The 18,543-nt window shown below is 38.5% G+C and overlaps 1 long non-coding RNA gene across 1 annotated transcript; it reads right to left on the bottom strand.

The window, feature by feature from the left end:
- Window positions 1-10,862: 10,862 nt before the first annotated feature.
- Window positions 10,863-18,234, bottom strand: LOC135363773 (uncharacterized). Its single transcript, XR_010409833.1, has 2 exons — window positions 18,118-18,234; window positions 10,863-12,335 (listed from the first exon to the last, which is right to left on the bottom strand). It is a non-coding gene; the product is annotated as an uncharacterized LOC135363773 (long non-coding RNA).
- Between the last annotated feature and the right edge of the window lie 309 nt (window positions 18,235-18,543).

Here is an 18,543-nt window from a genome sequence, read left to right as displayed (position 1 = left end):
TGAAAATGTCTCTAAAATTCTCTGTTGGTGGGATAGATAATAAATCCACTATGTCTAAATAATGGAGAGAAAGAACATTGGAAAGCCCTCACAGTTCCAAAATGAACTGACAGGAAATAAGCAGTACTCCAAGGAAGTAAGCAGTCAGTGTTAATAAAGGGAACCATAAAGAGATATATTCCTTCCTATCTACAGAGCATTTACTGATTCAGATATGCCAGATTGACATGACAGAAATGAACATAATAGTGTCTCTCAAGATGGGTATATGGCCCAGGGAGTCTGAACAGGTGTTTTCTATGAGATTTTTAAAAATTTTATATCTTCATTTCCATGTTAAGTTTTTAAATTATTATCAGCATTTATATCATCTGAATGCTTGCCTTCCAATTATACTACAATGTAATTTTGGTGCCCATGACAATTTACAATTGCAATTACATTACATTACATTAGCCCCAAACAATCACCTAAAATGAAAACATTAAATTTATAATGCACTCTCCAACAAGAGCATTTCAAATCTGAGTATGAATCAGTTTTTCAAATATATTTACCTTACACGATCATTCTTCTCCTGTTCCACCCAATATATTCACTGACTTAAATCTACTTTGAGAATTTCTAGCTTTTGTCATATTACTGGCCCATGAAATGACTTCAATGTCTGCCAAAGGTGCTACCATCCAATGGTTCTAGAGCTACCAATTTTTAAGTTGTCAGAGAAGTGTCATGTTCCCATTCTGTGCCATGCTTTAACACCTGAGCCTAAGTTGTGTCAGTTGTGCCCATATACTCAAAAAGTCTCTCATGGAAGCCTCTTCAGCTACCACCTGCAGCTCTTCTCTCCCCAGAAATGGATATGGGCCCACTGAGCCAGGTCATGGAACCAATACCTGAGATAGACACACACTATTGCATTACATGGTTGCTTTGCACAAGGTCAAAATTCTCCTTTCTTTGGAAAGAAAATTTAAAGCAAAATAACTTCCAATGATGCTCTGATCCAGTTCATAAGACATATTGGAACATATCTCAATCCTAACTGGCATATTTTGCCTCAGTCTACCCCCTACTGCCCAGAATCCCATTATAAGGCAATAAAGACCATTCATGGGGGGAGGGGGGAGGAATGCAACCTAAAGGAAGAAATAGAGAAGCAAAAAGAACTTTAAAAAACTTAGTGTTCAAAAGAAATAGATAATTCTCAATGCACCATGTTTCTAAACTTACCCTCCATAGATCTGATGCCTACAGTGAGTAGCAGCCTCTAAGCAAAATTTGAAAAGGCCACTTTGGTTTGCTGTAAGACACTGGCTCACAGATGGCACTCTCCAATAGTCTTTTAATGGAATATATCACTAAGGAAAGGGAGGGATTCTCCACCACTTCACCATAAACTACCATTCAGCTCTGGGGTATGTCAGGAAAGGGTAGCTGCAAGGGCAGCAGCAAGGTCCAACAGGAGACCGAGGGACCTGGCAAGAAACAGTAGGTTTCTTTTTAAGAATACATGTGAAAGATCATCTGGAAAGTTTGAGAATACCAGGGTCCTTCATAAGAAGGTGGGGTCAAAAGTCAAAAAATTTTGATCATTATTCTTAATTTGACCCTTAGAGAAAGTCAGGTTACAATGATAATGGCTACCATTTATTCAGTGTCTACAAAACAATATATGGGACAGACTTACACTAAAAAAAATTATTGTTTATCTGAAATTCTGATTTAACTGGGGACCCTATATTTTTATTTGCTAAATCTGGCAACTCTATCCCTAGAAGCTTCGGATAAACATGGAGATGCACCACCCAGATCTTCCTTTTAGGAAGGACTTGCTATACAGCAACAAAGAAAATGGCCAGTGCACTATTGTCTTCAGCTGCCAGCCCCAGCAAGGTCTGCCTCAGCTGCAGAGAATTACATCTCAAAAGATCATGTTTTTGGAGCACCTGGGTGGCTCAGTTGGTCAAGCATCTGACTCTTGATTTTGGCTCAGGTCATGATCTTAGGGTTGTGAGATCAAGCCCTGCATCTGTCTCTGAGCTGACCGCAGAGTCTGCTTGAGATATTCTCCCTCTCCCTTTGCGCCTCCCCCAATCACACTCTCTCACTCTAAATAAATAAAATCTTTTTAAAAAAAGAAGAAGAGGGGGAGGAGCAAGAGGGTGGAGGAGTAGGAGACCTAAATTTCGTCTGGCCCCAGGAATTCAGCTAGATAGTTATCAAACCCATTCAGAACACCTACAAACTCAACAGGAGATCAAAGAAAAGAATAGCAGCAATTCTATGAACAGAAAAGCGACCACTTTCTGGAAGGTAGGACGTGCAGAGAAGTGAATCCAAGGCGATACTCAGGAGGATAGACAGGGGGAAGGGGCCCCCCTCGGCTACTACTGGCAAGTGATAGAGCAGCGTAGCACAAAATCGGAACTTTTAGAAGTCTGCTCCGCTGAGGGACGTCACTCCAGTGGCTAAGCGGGGGGGTGGAACCCTCACTGGGACAGTGTGGTTTCAGGACCCTCGGGGTCACAGAAAGACCAGGGGTGCCTGAGTGTGGTGGAGATCCCAGGTATCGGAGCGGGGAAGCCGGCTGCAAAGACAGAGCCGAGTGGGCTTTCAGCTCGGGGTTGCCATAAACCGTGATCTGCCGCACAGTGGGGCCACTGCTCTTCCAGCAGGGACCCAACAAGCGGCAGATCCGGGTAGACTCCCCTTCCTCCCCTGGTAGGAGTGGCACTGGGAGTGCACCACAGGAATTCACTGTGTTTGGAGACTCCAAATGGGGTCATGAGCCAGAGATAGAAACACTCGGTCACAGGCCAGGTGAGCATGGAGTGCAGCTGGAGACTGGGGAGACGGGAGTGATTGACTGCTTTTCTCTGGAGGCTCACTGAGGAGTGAGGCCCCAAGTTCTCGGCTCCTCTGGGACTAGAGATTGGGAGGCCGCCATTTTCACTCTAGCCCTCCAAAGCTATACGGAAAGCTTTCAGGGAACAAAAGCTACCAGAGCAAACCCGAGCAGATTACTTAGCCCAGCCCCTGGCAAGGGCGGGGCAATTCTGACTCTGGCAAAGACGTTTGAGAACCACAGCAACAGGCCCCTCCCCCAGAAGATCAGCAAGAACAGCCAGCCAAGACCAAGTTTACCAATCAATGAGAATGACAGAACTCCAGCACTAGGAGGACACAGCACATAGAATTCATGGCTTTTTTCTCATGATTCTTTAGTCTTTCAAAGTTAATTTTTTTAATTTTCTTTATTTTTTTCTTTTTCTATTTTTTAGTTGAATTTTTCTTCTTTCTTTTTTCAAACAACATCTTATCAATTCCTTTTTTAAAAATCTTTTTTAATTTTCATTATTACAGTCATATTCTATCCTTTCATTGTATTTAACCTTATTTTTTGTATATATATAAGTTTTTCTTTCTTTAAAATTTTGGGATACAGTTTCTTCTAACAGACCAAAATATACCCTAAATCTAGTGCATGACTTTGTCCTGTCTCCCACCTAATCACATTCTCTTTCTCTTTTTTTTTTTCCTTCTTTTTTCAACCAACTTCTTATCAATTCCTTTTTAAAAATCTTTTGAAATTTTCATCTTTACAGTCATATTCCATCCCTTCATAGTATTTGCCCTTATTTTTGTGTATATATATATACATATATATATATATATATAAGTTTTTCTTTCTTAAAAATTTTGGGAGGCAATTTCTTCTAACAGACCAAAATACACCCAAAATCTAGTGTGTGGCTCTGTTCTATTCACCAGCCTGATCATATTCTTTTTTTTCTTTTCTTTTCTTTTCCCCCTGGTTTCAGGGTCTCTTCTGATTTGTTTCATGTATATTTTTCTGGGGTTGTTATTACCCTTTTAGCATTTTGTTCTCTCATTCATCTATTCTCCTCTGGACAAAATGACAAGATGGAAAAATTCACCTCAAAAAAAAGAACAAGAGGCAGTACTGACTGCCAAGGACCTAATCAATACAGACATTAGTAAGATGTCAGAACTAGAGTTCAGAATGACAATTATAAAGAGACTAGCTGGGCTTGAAAAAAGCACAGAAGATACTAGAGAATCCCTTTCTGGACATATAAAAGAACTAAAATCTAACCAAGTTGAAATCAAAAAGGCTATTGATGAGGTGTAATAAAAAATGGAGACTAACTGCTAGGATAAATGAGGCAGAAGAGAGAATCAGTGATATAGAAGACTAAATGATGGAAAATAAAGAAGGTGAGAAAAAGAGAGATAAACAACTACTGGATCATGGGGGGAGAATTCGAGAGATAAGTGATACCATAAAGCAAAGCAACATTAGAATAATTGATATCCCAGAAGAAGAAGAAATAGAGAGGGGGGCAGAAGGTATATTAGAGCAAATTATAGCAGAGAACTTCCCTAATTTGGGGAAGGAAACAGACATCAAAATCCAGGAGGCACAGAGAACCCCCCTCAAAATCAATAAAAATAGGTCAATACCCCAACATCTAATAGTAAAACTCACAAGTCCCGAGACAAAGAGAAAATCCTGAAAGCAGCTCGGGACAAGAGGTCTGTAACCTACAATGGCAGAAACATTAGATTGGCAGCAGACCTATCCACAGAGACCTGGCAGGCCAGAAAGGACTGGCATAAAGGACTGGCTCTAGTTTAGAGCACTAAACTAGAAAAATATGCAGCCAATATACTACATCCAGCTAGGCCATCACTGAAAATAGAAGGAGAGATAAAAAGCTTCCAGGACAAACAAAAACTAAAAGAATTTGTGAACACCAAACCAGGCCTACAAGAAATATTGAAAAGGGTCCTCTAAGCAAGGAAAGAGCTTAAAAGTAACATAGACCAGAAAGGAACACAGACATATACAGTAACAGTCACCTTACAGGCAATACAATGACACTAAAGTCATATCTTTCAATAGTTACCCTGAATGTAAATGGGCTAAATTCCCCAGTCAAAAGACACAGGGTATCAGATTGGATAAAAAAAATAAGACCCATCGATATGCTGTCTGCAAGAGACTCATTTTAAACCCAAAGACACCTCCAGATTGAAAGTGAGGGGCTGGAAAAACCATTTACCATGCTAATGGACATCAAAAGAAAGCTGCGGTGGCAATCCTTATATCAGACAAATTAGATTTTAAACCAAAGACTATAATAAGAGATGAGGAAGGACACTAAATCATACTTAAAAGGTCTATCCAACAAGAAGAATTGTAAGTATCTGTGCCCCTAACATGGGAGCAGCCATTTATATAAGCCAATTAATAAGAAAATCAAAGAAACACATTGACAATAATACCAAAATAGTAAGGGACTTTAACACCCCCCTCACAGAAATGGACAGATCATCTAAGCAAAAGATCAACAAGAAAATAAAGGCTTTAAATGACACACTAGACCAGATGGACTTCACAGATATATTCAGAACATTCCATCCCAAAGCAACAGAATATACATTCTTCTCTAGTGCACGTGGAACATTCTCCAGAATAAATCACATCCTGGGTCACAAATCAGGTCTCAACCGTTACCAAAACACTGGGATCATTCCCTGAATATTTTGGGACCACAATGTTCTGAAACTAGAACTCAATCACAAGAGGAAAGTTGGAAAGAATTCAAATACATGGAGGCTAAAGAGCATCCTACTAAAGAATGAATGGGTCAACCAGGAAATAAAAGAAGAATTTAAAAAATTCATGGAAACAAATGAAAATGAAAACACAACTGTTCAGAATCTTTGGGATGCAGCAAAGGCAGTCCTAGGAGGAAAGTATATAGCAACACAAGCCTTTCTCAAGAAACAAGAAAGGTCTCAAATACACAACCTAACCCTACACCTAAAGAAGCTGGAGAACAGCAACTAAAGCCTAAACCCAGCAGGAGAAGAGAAATAATAAAGATCAGAGCAGAAATCAATGAAACAGAAACCAAAAGAACAGTAGAACAGATCAACGAAACTAAGAGCTGCTTCTTTGAAAGAATTAATAAGATTCATAAACCCCTGGCCAGACTTTTAAGAGAAAGGACCCAAATAAATAAAATCATGAATGAAAGAGGAGAGATCACAACCAACACCAAAGAAATACAAACAATTCTAAGAACATATTATGAGCAACTATATGCCAGCAAATTAGACAATCTGGAAGAAATGGATGCATTCCTAGAGACATATAAACTACCAAAACAGAACCAGGAAGAAACAGAAAACCTGACCCATAACCAGTAAGGAAATTGAAGCAGTAATCAAAAATCTCCCACCAAACAAGAGCCCAGGGCCAGATGCCTTCCCAGGGGATTCTACCAAACATTTCAAGAAGAATTAATACCTGTTCTTCTGAAACTGTTCCAAAAAATAGAAATGGAAGGAAAACTTGCAAACTCATTTTATGATGCCAGCATTACCTTGATCCCAAAACCAAAGACCCCATCAAAAAGGAGAATTACAGACCAATATCCCTGATGACCATGGATGCAAAAATTCTCACCAAATACTAGCCAATAGGATCCATAGTACATCAAAAGGATTATTCACCACGACCAAGTGGGATTTATTCCTGGGCTGCAAGACTGGTTCAACATCCGCAAATCAATCAATGTGATACAATACATTAATAAAAGAAAGAACAAGAACCATACGATCCTCTCAAGAGATGCAGAAAAAGCATTTGACAAAGTACAGCATCGTTTCTTGATTAAAACTCTTCGGAGTGTAGGGATAGAGGGTACATACCTCAATATCATAAAAGCCATCTATGAAAAACCCACAGCAAATATCATTCTCAATGGGGAAAAACTGAGAGCTATCCCCCTAAGGTCAGGAGAATGGCAGGGATGTCCACTATCACCACTGCTATTCAACACAGTATTAGAAGTCCTAGCCACAGGATTCAGACAACAAAAAGAAATAAAAGGCATCTGAATTGGCAAAGAAGAAGTGAAAATCTCACTTTTTGCAGATGATATGCTACTTTATATAGAAAACTCAAAAGACTCCACCTCAAAACTGCTAGAACTCATACAGGAATTCAGTAAAGTGGCAGGATATAAAATCAATGCACAGAAATCAGTTGCATTTCTATACACCAACAACAAGACAGAAGAAAGAGACATTAAGGAGTTGATCCCATTTACAATTGCACTCAAAACCATAAGATACCTAGGAATAAATCTAACCAAAGAGGCAAAGAATCTGAAACTGTTCCAAAAAATAGAAATGGAAGGAAAACTTGCAAGGCTTGACTCAGAAAACTATAGAATACTCATGAAAGAACCTGAGGAAGACACAAAGAAATGGAAAAATGTTCCATGCTTATGGATTAGAAGAACAAATATTGTGAAAATGTCTATGCTACTTAGAGCAATCTACACATTCAGTGCAATCCCTATCCAAATACCATCAACTTTTTTAAAAGAAATGGAACAAATAATCCTAAAATTTGTATGGAACCAGAAAAGACCCCGAATAGCCAGAGGAATGTTGAAAAAGAAAAACAAAGCTGGTGGCATCACAATCCCAGACTTCCAGCTCTATTACAAAGCTGTAATCATCAAGACAGTATGGTACTGGCACAAAAACAGATATATAGATCAATGGAACAGAAGAGAGAGCCCAGAAATGGACCCTCAACTCTATGGTCAACTAATCTTCAACAAAGCAGGAAAGAATGTCCAATGGAAAAAAGACAGTCTCTTCAACAAATGGTATTGGGAATATTGGAAAGCCACATGCAGAAGAATGAAACTGGACCATTTCCTTACACCACACACAAAAATAGACTCAAAATGGATGAAAGACCTCAATGTGAGACAGGAATCCATCAAAATCCTTGAGGAGAACACAGGAACCAACCTCTTCGACCTTACCCACAGCAACTTCTTCCTAGAAACAGCACCAAAGGCAAGGGAAGCAAGGGCAAAAATGAACTGTTGGATCTTCATCAAGATAAAAATCTTTTGCACAGCAAAGGAAACAGTCATCAAAACGAAAAGACAACCGACAGAATGGGAGAAGATATTTGCAAATGACATATCAGATAAAGGGCTAGTATACAAAATCTATAAAGAACTTATCAAACTCAACAAAGAACAAATAATCCAATCAAGAAATGGGCAGAAGAGGGGTGCCTGGGTGGCTCAGTCATTAAGCGTCTACCTTTGGCTCAGGTCATGATCCCGGGGTCCTGGGATTGAGCCCAACATTGGTCTCCCTGCTCAGCGGGAAGCCTGCTTCTCCCTCTCCCACTCCCCCTGCTTGTTTTCCTTCTCTCGCTGTCTCTCTCTTTCTGTCAAATGAATAAATAAAATCTTTAATAAAAAAAAGATGTGGTGTATTTGTGTATATATATATATATATATATATATATATATATATATACACATAATGGAATATTATGCATCCATCAAAAATGAAATCTTGCCATTTGCAACAATGTGGATGGAACTAGAGAGTATGATGCTAAGTGAAATAAGTTAATCAGAGAAAGACAAGTATCATATGATCTCACTGATATGAGGAATTTGAGAAGTAAGACAGAGGATCATAGGGGAAGGGAGGGAAAAATGAAACAAGATGAAACCAGAGAGGGAGACAAACCATAAGAGATTCTTAATCTCCGGAAACAAACTGAGGGTTGCTGGACTGGAGGGGGGCTGGGGAATGGACATTGGGAAGGGTATGTACTATGGTGAGTGCTATGAATTGTGTAAGACGGATGAATCACAGACCTGTACCCCTGAAACAAATAATATATTTTATGTTGATAAAAAAAAAAAGAGATTGTCAAGCATCAAAAATAAATAAATAATAAATAAATAAATAAACAAGAACACCTCCCAGAGAAAAGCAATAAAATACACTCCTTTCAAAAAAAACAAAAGAAGAAAAGAAATCATATGTTTTCTAGGGTAACCCACATCCAGTGATTGAGGAAGTAAGTAATTTAAAGGCCCAGCAAATTTGGCATGACATAGGACAACTCTAGAGCTTCCCATTGAGTTGGCCAAGGCTTTGTCAGGCCTACTTCACAGTTCAACTTCTTTCTCTGTTCCATACTGCCTCTTCATCCATCCCTAACAAACATCTTGCATCCGCATTCTGTCTTAGTGCCAACTCCCAGAGAACCCAACCTCCAGAAGTTGGTGCTAGAAGTAATCTCAAAAAATGCACAATAAGATGGGGCTTTGCAACAAGAGCACTCACTGCCTGACAATGAGGACCCCATCACTGTTGGGCAGGTAGAACACAACACCAGTTGGTAATCCAGTTGTTAAAATTTCCTGGTGGTGAATTAGGATGTACTGGTAGAAGGGAATGTATTAGCAGGGAGGAAATAATAACAATAAGGGTAATGAGGTTAGATTAGTACTTCTAAATCCCACAGGTGCTTTACAAGAGATAATGGACAAATAAGAGTGAAAAACAGGTAACTGAAAGCCAGATGTGAAAGCCAGAAGACCCTCTCAGCTGTATACAAAAAAGCTCTCATTTCCACAGGAAGAAGGCAGCAAAGCAAGGACCAAGCCCAGAATTTAACTGTCAGAGGAACTGAACTGAAGCAGGTCTGAATATAAAGGTCAGGAACTTGGTTGGGAAAACCTCTGACTTGGACAGATGTAATGTGGACATATTGCTGAATATTCCCCAAAGATTTTTGACTCCCTAGACTCCTTTTAACCTACTGAGGCTGTAGAAGTGGCCTCCTTCCTACTAAGAGCTAATACCTCCAATCTCTATCCTCCCACCCACCTCTAACCCATTTCCATTCATCCCCACCTATCTCCAATCCAGGTTCTAGAAAACAATTCAGAGGCCTCTGCCAGGCAAAGCAACATGGACCCTCCTTGGTACCTAGCCCTACTCCCCCTCCTATCTCCTGGACCTATAATTAGGATTAAATGGCAGCATAACCCAGCCAAGGAAGTGCTGGTCCTTATAAGAGAGAAATGGACCTACGGTTAATACAAGCTGCAAAAACTAATGAGTCATTGAACATTACATCAAAAACTAATGATGTACTATATGTTGGCCAATTGAATTTAAACTAAAAAAAAAAAGCTGCAAAATCTAGCCAGTTTAAAAACAAAAACCTGGCAAGTACATGTGGGACTAGGTTCTGAAGGTACTTAATTAAGAGCACCAGAGCATAAAATTGGATAAGAAAGAGTTTATTCACTTAGGAGCACTCTCCTAAGATTAAATATTTTTAAAGCTTTATTGAGATATTATTGACATATAGCATATTTAACTTTAAGCTGTACAACATGATAATTAGATGCAGGTATATATTGTGAAATGATTACCACAATATAGTTAAGGAACACCACCATCCCCTCACATGATTAACATTTCTTTCTTGTGGTAATAACATTTAAGATCTACTCTCCTCAAAATTTTCATGTATATAATACAGTATAGTTAATTATATTCACCATTCTGTACATTAGATTCCCCAGAACTTACTCATCTTAAAGCTAGAAGTTTGTGCCCTTTGACCAACATCTCCTCATGTCCTCCACCCTCCTAAAGATGAAGAATTTAACACCCTGGCAGGGACCCCTAGGAAATAATGTGAACTTGGCTCCCAGAAACACAGAAAAAGTGATTGTCCACACTGAATAAAGCTGAAATGCCAGAATGGCTGTGGCAAATAGTGGATAGGATTAAAAGCTCAGGGAACTAGACCGAAACATATGTATAGCTAGAAGATCCACCAGTTTATTATGTTCCACTGGAAGACCAAGAGAACACACTACTTAATTTACCAAGACCATAAAGAATATACTAGTTAGAGGGGCACCAGCATCACTAAAAATTTAGTCATGGCTCTCCTCTACAGGCTTGGGATGACAGCAGGAGAACTTGGTTCACAAATAGTAATGGGGATAATAGGATCCCCAAAAGAGAAGCCAGGTGAGCAGTTTACTGCCAAAAGCCAAGGAGTCATAACAATCATAATGACGAAGAAGGCAGGAATGACAGCCAAAGGAGTCTTGATGTGCAGAGAGTTTTAGAGTTACAGAGATGGTTAACAGAACATGGAGTCCCTAGGGGAAAATTAGATGAAGAACCAAAAGGGGTACAACTCAGCTTATACCAAGAGAATAAATTAAGGATAGATAACTGGAGGCTGAGAGTGATTGTGGACAAAAAAAATTAACAAGCCCTAACTCTGTTTTGGGATCTGAGCCAATTTTTCAGTGACTAAAGAGGTGGCCAGATCTACAGAATGAAGATCCCTGTAACACATGGCAAGTTATTCATGGTAATGATTTCCCTAGTCCCCCAAAGGGACCTCTGGCATTTACTTGGGAAACTACACATTGAGAAAAGGGGCATATAAGACATTTTGAGGACCATTAAGCACAGAGATTGAACTGACAATATGTAACAGCCTGAAAACATCATCATGTCTTCCCTATTAGTGTAGAGGCATATGGGGATAAATGTAGTCCTGGGCAAGGCCCTACCTACAGTGGATTCACTAGGTCCACAGAGTCATCTAGTGGTCATTTCCCTGGTCTCCAAATGTATAATTAGAATTAATATATTTAGCAATTGGCCAAACCCCCATATTGGTCCTTGGTGTAAGAACTAGCATAGAGAGGAAAACCAAACGGAAGGCCCTGAAATTTCTCCTCACCCAAACCAAAACCAATATCATACTCCAAAGGAATAACAACTTTAAGAATGTAAAAGAATATTGGCTCCATCCTATCCCATCTAATTCACCAGTCTAGCCCCTGCAAAAAAAGATTGGCTTCTAGATGATGACTGTAAACTGTCAAAACTCAACCCACAAACAGCCCCAGTCACAGCCACTATGCCAGATGTGCTATCTTTGCTAGAGGTAATACATCCTGAGATAACACAGTAAAAGCCACTGATATGGTGCATATGTTCTCTTCTATGCCAGTCAGAAAACAAGATCAAAAAGAGTTCGAATTCACATGAACCAGACAAGACCATACATTTACAGTTTTGTTCCAAGGCTATGCTAACTCATGTTGTCTGTCATAATGTGTCCAAAGAGACTGTGCCATTTGGACATCCCAAAGAATATCACACTGATCCATTACATCAATTACATTATATTGACTGGGCCAAATGAACAAGAGGTGGCTGGGATGCTAGAGGCCTTGCTAAGAAACATACACTCCAGAGAGTGGGAGATTAACCTTAAGAAGATTTCGGAGTCTGCAATGCCAGTATATTTTTAGTAGGAGTCCAGTGGTTAGGAGCAGGGCCAAAGTAATAGACAAATTGGTATATTTTGCATCTTTTTCCATGAAGAAGAATGGCCTAGCTGGCTGGTCAGGTACCTAAAAGTAAAAAAAAAAAAAAAAAAGATTAGAAAATCAGAAGAAGGCATTGGGTACAGAAATATGGATGGATATATGGGAATGGGCACAAAGTGTAAAGATCTTTGTATCACATGTTAATCATCAGAAAGTATCCATCACAGAAGAGGCAAAAACTAACCAAGTAAACAAAAGAACTGTCAGTTGATGCCATCAAATCTCTGTTATTGACTACCCCCAGTGTTGGCAGAAAAAGCACATTAATGAAGTGGCCCCATTAGGAGAATTGGAAGCTGTGCATAAGCCCAACAACATGCATTCCCACTCAAGGTCTGATATAGCTAGCGCCACCTACCACTGGATGTCCAATGTCCAACAACAAAGACCAGTGCTGAATCCCTGTTATGACATCATACCTCTAGAAAATTAACCAGACTCTGTAGCAAGTTAACTACATTGGGCCCCTTCCATCCTTGAAAGGCCAGTAGTTAATTCTCACAGAAACAGATATTCCAGGTGTAGGTTTTCCTTCTTGCATGCAGGGCCTCATCTACACACTGAGAGTTTATGGCATATTCAATCCTGGCACAGAATCCCATGTAATATGATACCAGACCAGGGGAACCAATTTTCAGCAAAGGGGTGCAGGAGTGTTCCTGTGGTCATGGGATCCAATAGTCACATCTATGCCATAGTATCCAGAAGCTGCTAGTCTGATAGAGCATTGAAATGGCCTGCTAGGGGCACAACTAAAACACCAGCTCATGGACAGAACTTTTTAAGAATGGAGTGTCACCCTCCAGGCACAATACTCACTAGATTGAAGGCTTTTTTACAAAATAATGTCCCCAACAGAAAGAATATATGGTCTGAGAAACAAAAGGCAGACACAGGCATTGCTCTACTTATCATCACTACTAATGGCCCACTGGAGGATTCTTTGTTTCCCACTATTGCAGCTTTGAACTCTGCAGAGCTAGAGGTCCTGATCCTCAGAGTGGGCACAATTTTACCAGGAAATAGAGCAATAACCCCACTATATTATAAGCTTTGGGCTGCTACCTGGGCACCTTTGGGATCCTTATGTCCAAGTGCCAGTAGGCAAGAAAAGAGATCACCATCTTGGTTATCAGAAGAAGATAAGACTACTGTTACCTATTGGGGCAGGGAAAAATAGGAGTGAAACACATAATTCTCTTGGGTACCTTTTGGTACTCTCGTGCCAGACTGTCACTATAAATAGCCAATTACAGCAAACTTCCCTGAGAAGGGAATGGTGATCAGGGTCACAGACCCATCAAGGCCTGGCTCATGTCACTAGATAAGCCGTTGAGGCCAACAGAGTAGCCAGCGAGGGTTAGAGAAATTTAAACTAGATAGTGGAAGGAAAAAACAGTATCAACTGCAGCACAGAGACCGACTGCAGTGACAGAGACTATAGCTTGTCTTACTAACCTCCCTCTTCTAAGGCTCCCCGCAGAAAGAGAGGACCATCAGACACCAGATAGAGCTAGGTCCCAAACATACAGGGAGAAGTGGACCTAAACAGTGCTAAAGATGAGTTGTGGTGCCTGTAGGTCCCCACAGTTGGGCTAAGGCTTTACTGGGTCTGCACAGCAGTTTGACTTCTTCCTCTGCACATTCTTACTTCCCCCATTTCCTCTCACAGGTGTTATTCCCTAATAAATATTTTATGCCCAAAATTCTGTCTACTGCCAGAGAACTCAAAACAGCAAAGCTCTGCCTAAAGCCTATTGTTTTTGCTCCCCCACTAATTTTGTGAGCCTAATAACTTTTTCCTACTTGAACCCTCTAGAGGGACTCCATTGCCTGCAACTGTGAACTTTGACCTATGCCAGCGTCAATATGTTATTCAAATACAAAGACAAGAGTCAGGCATCTTCAAATTTTAAGGAACACAGAGATTACAAAAGACACTATTCCATCTTGCCAATCAGCCATTTAAGACGTTAACCAAACTGGGCGCCTGGGTGGCTCAGTTGGTTAAGCGACTGCCTCCGGCTCAGGTCATGATCCCGGAGTCCTGGGATCGAGTTCCGCATCGGACTCCCTGCTCAGAGGGGAGCCTGCTTCTCCCTTTGACCCTATCCCCTCTCATGCTGTTTCTCTCTCTCTCTCTCTCAAATAAATAAATAAATAAAATCTTTAAAAAAAAAAAAGACATTAACCAAACTAAAGAATGGAGGAATAAAAAAGCCATAGTCTAAAAACAAATAAAAATAAAACACAAGATTGTTGACAGTGAACTCATTTATATATATATTACTAATAAAGAACAACAGAACAACTGCAGGAATTACGGTTAATAGACCATGGATATCATAAACATAGAAAATGTAACAATAATCATATAACTTAAAAAGTTGGAGGGTGGTAAGCCAGGAAGATGTAAAAGAGAGCTAATATTCTCACTTTTCACAGCAGAGTGTCAATCAATTCTGTCTAAAATTAAAACAGTCATTTAATAAGACATAATGCTCTAGCTTCTTAGTTTTGTCATAATCTTTTTAAATCATTAATCAGAATCTTAAAAGAAATAAATCCTGTGGTAAAGAGGCATTTATTTGAAATTCAACATTGCTTTACTTTAACTTTGGTCTCTTTTACCTCTATTAAATTCACATAAGATAAAATTTAATATTTAAAATAGAATCTACACTATGATCTACTTTTATAAAAATATTTTTTTATCTTCCATCCTGCACTATCTCTTTATGTCTATAGTTCTGCCTATACATACATATACATGTGTGTGTGCATAAATATGTATGTGTACAGTTCTGCATATAGGAAGAAAATTATCTGCATAAAGTTCTGCATGAAGAAAGATACCTGGAATAATATTTATCTAAGGTTAATGATAGTAATTTCTGAATGATAGTATTTAGGCTATTTTTTTTACTTTAATTTTTATATTTTCTCACATTGTTTGAATTACTTACAGTGAGCATATATAATTTTTCCCAAAAGCAATGAAAAGAAACAAAGGTCAGATATTTAAAATTTTGTGTGCACAGGGCACCTGGGTGGCTCAGTCGGTTAAGCATCTGCCTTCGGCTCAGATCATGATCCCAGGGTCTTGGGATTGAGCCCCACGTGGAGCCCCGCATTGGGCTCCATGCTCAGCAGGGAGCCTGCTTCTCCCTCTCCTCTGCTGCTCCTCCTGCTTGCTCTCTCTCTCTCTCTCTCTCAAATAAATAAATAAATCTTTTAAAAAATTTTTAAAAATAAAAATCTGTGTGCTATGCTAAAGCCACAGATTTTTTTAAATAAATTTCTGAGGATCAAAGCTCTTGAACTACTTTAAGATGGAAATTAAAGCCATATGAATAGGTGCTATCTCCCAAGAAGATTAGAAAAAGAAAAGAAGATAACCAAATATATATAATTTTTATTCCTGAGGAGCAGGAACAAAGAGAAGAGAAATACACTAAGAAAATTCAGAAGTTGGAGCAGTAAGAAGAAAATCAGGATACTATGCTATCATGAAAAACAAGAAAGGACACAGTGGTCAGCATGATCAAACACTACAGAGAGGCCACGTACGACACAACTGAAAAAAAGCAAGAAATTACTAGTAATCATGAAAAGAATGCTTTCAATACTGTGATTGAAAGTGGAAGCCAGATTGTGGTGGTTCATGAGTGAATGACTTATAACAAAGCATATATTATTCATTTTGAGAGTCTGGGTAAGGAGGAAAGAAAAGATCTCAAAAGCTGCTGTAGTTGAGAGAGAATAAGAAATTTTTTGTTATTTTCTAAGATGATAAAGACTTCAGAATATGCATATGATGAAAGAAAACTGTCTATAGAAAAGGAGATGTTGAAGATAAAGAATAAAAAATGATGAGCTACTATCTCAGAAAAATAAAGAAGCATGCATTTGAAGCAAAGAGGGAAAAAACTGGACAGCACTTTGAGATGAAAGAACCTAAAAATAAATCCAGAAAGAATTTTCATGGAGACGAGGAAATTGGGAGAATTGGTATGTTCACCAATTGCTTCATTTATAATAATTGAATTCAAAGATATCTTTCTAAGTTGATACATCACAACTTAAGTATAAGCATATTTAGCAGTACAACAGTAACACTAAGAAAAATTACATAATTAACTAAAATAAGATGGTGAAGGAGTGTGAAGGAAAACAAAGAAAACACACTAATGTTATCATTGCTCAGAGTAGGGAAACAACAGATACTGTTTAAAATAAGAGGACTAAACATACTACATAAAGGTGTAGTTATAAAAGGAACTGTTAAGATAAAAACATAAAACTTCTATAAGAACAGAAGAATTACACACAAAAAAAAAGGATAAGAAAAAACAGAGTAAAGACTTTTTGAAAAATTATTAAAGTGGAAAACATAAGATGAAAATTATTATGAATTAAAAATTAAAATTAAAAGCAAACATCTGTTATATTAGTAAGTGCAAATGAGTTTAATTCAATCATTAGAAGAAAAATATTTTTAGAATGGATCACAAAGCAAAACCCAATTCTATAGTGCAACAGTTCTCAAACATTTTTGGCCTCAGGACCCACACTCCCTAAACTCTTAAAAATTATAGAGGACCCCAAAGAGTGTCTGTTTGTGTAGATGATATCTATTGATATTTATTGTTTTGGAAATTAAAACTGAAATTTTATTTATTTATTATTTATTATATAAATAAATTCATTATTAGTTTTTTAAATTCATTTAAAAATAACAAGTCAGTAAATGTTACCATAAATAATATATTTTAAGGGAAAAACTATATTTTCCAAAACAAAAGTTTAGTGTAAAGAATAGAATTATGTTACATATTTTGCAAATACTGTTAATACCTGGCTTGACATAGGACATCTGGATTGTCATAAATGCTTTTACATTCAACCTGTAAATTCTAGAGAACAGAAATAAAACAGGCAAGAGTGTGATCACTATGTAATAACATTGGAAATTAACAAACTCAGAAATAGAAAGGCTTTTACATCTGGAAATTTTAAAACTCTCTACAAAATAACTGTCAGGTCAAAGAAAAAATATAAACCAAAACAGCAAAATTTTTAGAGAACACCAATAAAGATAACAATATATATTCAAATACAGTTGGCCTTTGAACAATATGGGAGCCAGGGCACTGACTCCACACTGCCAAAAATCCATGTATAACTGTGACTCCCCAAAGACTTAACTACTAATAGCCTACTGCTGAGCCTTATCAACAACATAAACAGTCAATTAACACATATTTTGTATGTTATATGTATTATATACTGTATTCTTACAATAAAGTAAACTAGAGAAGAGAAAATGTTATTAAGAAGATCATAAGGAGAGGTGCCTGGGTGGCTCAGTTGGTTGAGTGTATGCCTTCAGCTCGGGTCATGATCTCCAGGTCCTGGGATCAAGTCCCACATTGGGCTCCCTGCTCAGTGGGGAGTCTGCTTCTGCCCCTGCTCCTTCTCTCTCCCTCTTCCTCTCTCTCATGCACTCTCTCTCTAATAATAAATAAAACCTTAAAGGGCGCCTGGGTGGCTCAGTTGGTTGAGCGACTGCCTTCAGCTCAGGTCATGATCCTGGAGTCCCGGGATCGAGTCCCGCTTCGGGCTCCCTGCTCAGCGAGGAGCCTGCTTCTCCCTCTGACCCTCCTCCCTCTCATGCTCTCTGTCTCTCATTCTCTCTCTCTCACATAAATAAATAAAATCTTAAAAAAAAAAAATGAATAAATAAATAAATAAATAAAACCTTAAAAAAAAAAAGGAAAGAAAGAAATCATAAGGAATGGGGCACCTGGGTGGGTGGCTCAGTCAGTTGGGCATCCAATTCTTGATTTCAGCTCAGGTAATGATCTCCGGGTTGTGATATCAAGCCCTGCATTGGGCCTTCCCCCACTCACATGAACTCTCTAAATAAATAAATAAATAAAATCTTAAAAAAAAAGAAAAGAAAAGAAAATCATACAGAAGAGAAGATACATTTACAGCACTACTGTATTTATTGAAAAAGAATTCCTGTGTAAGTGGACCCACGCAGTTCAAGCCCTCGTTGTTCAAGTCTCAACTGTATAATTTACCAAAACTGAACAAAAACAACACAGAAAATGTTAACAGACCAATGTCCATAGAAGCAACTGGAGAAATTGCTAAAGAGTAACCTGTCCATCCCAACCCCAAAAAAAGAATAGTTTCCAAGAATTTTATGAAAACCTTAAAGAAA

Source organism: Mirounga angustirostris, unplaced genomic scaffold (genome assembly GCF_029215605.1).
Source record: "Mirounga angustirostris isolate CCGP_5_RB_7025 unplaced genomic scaffold, mMirAng1.0.hap1 SCAF_3, whole genome shotgun sequence".
Classification (NCBI taxonomy): domain Eukaryota; kingdom Metazoa; phylum Chordata; class Mammalia; order Carnivora; family Phocidae; genus Mirounga; species Mirounga angustirostris.
This window is presented reverse-complemented; position numbering and strand designations above follow the sequence as displayed.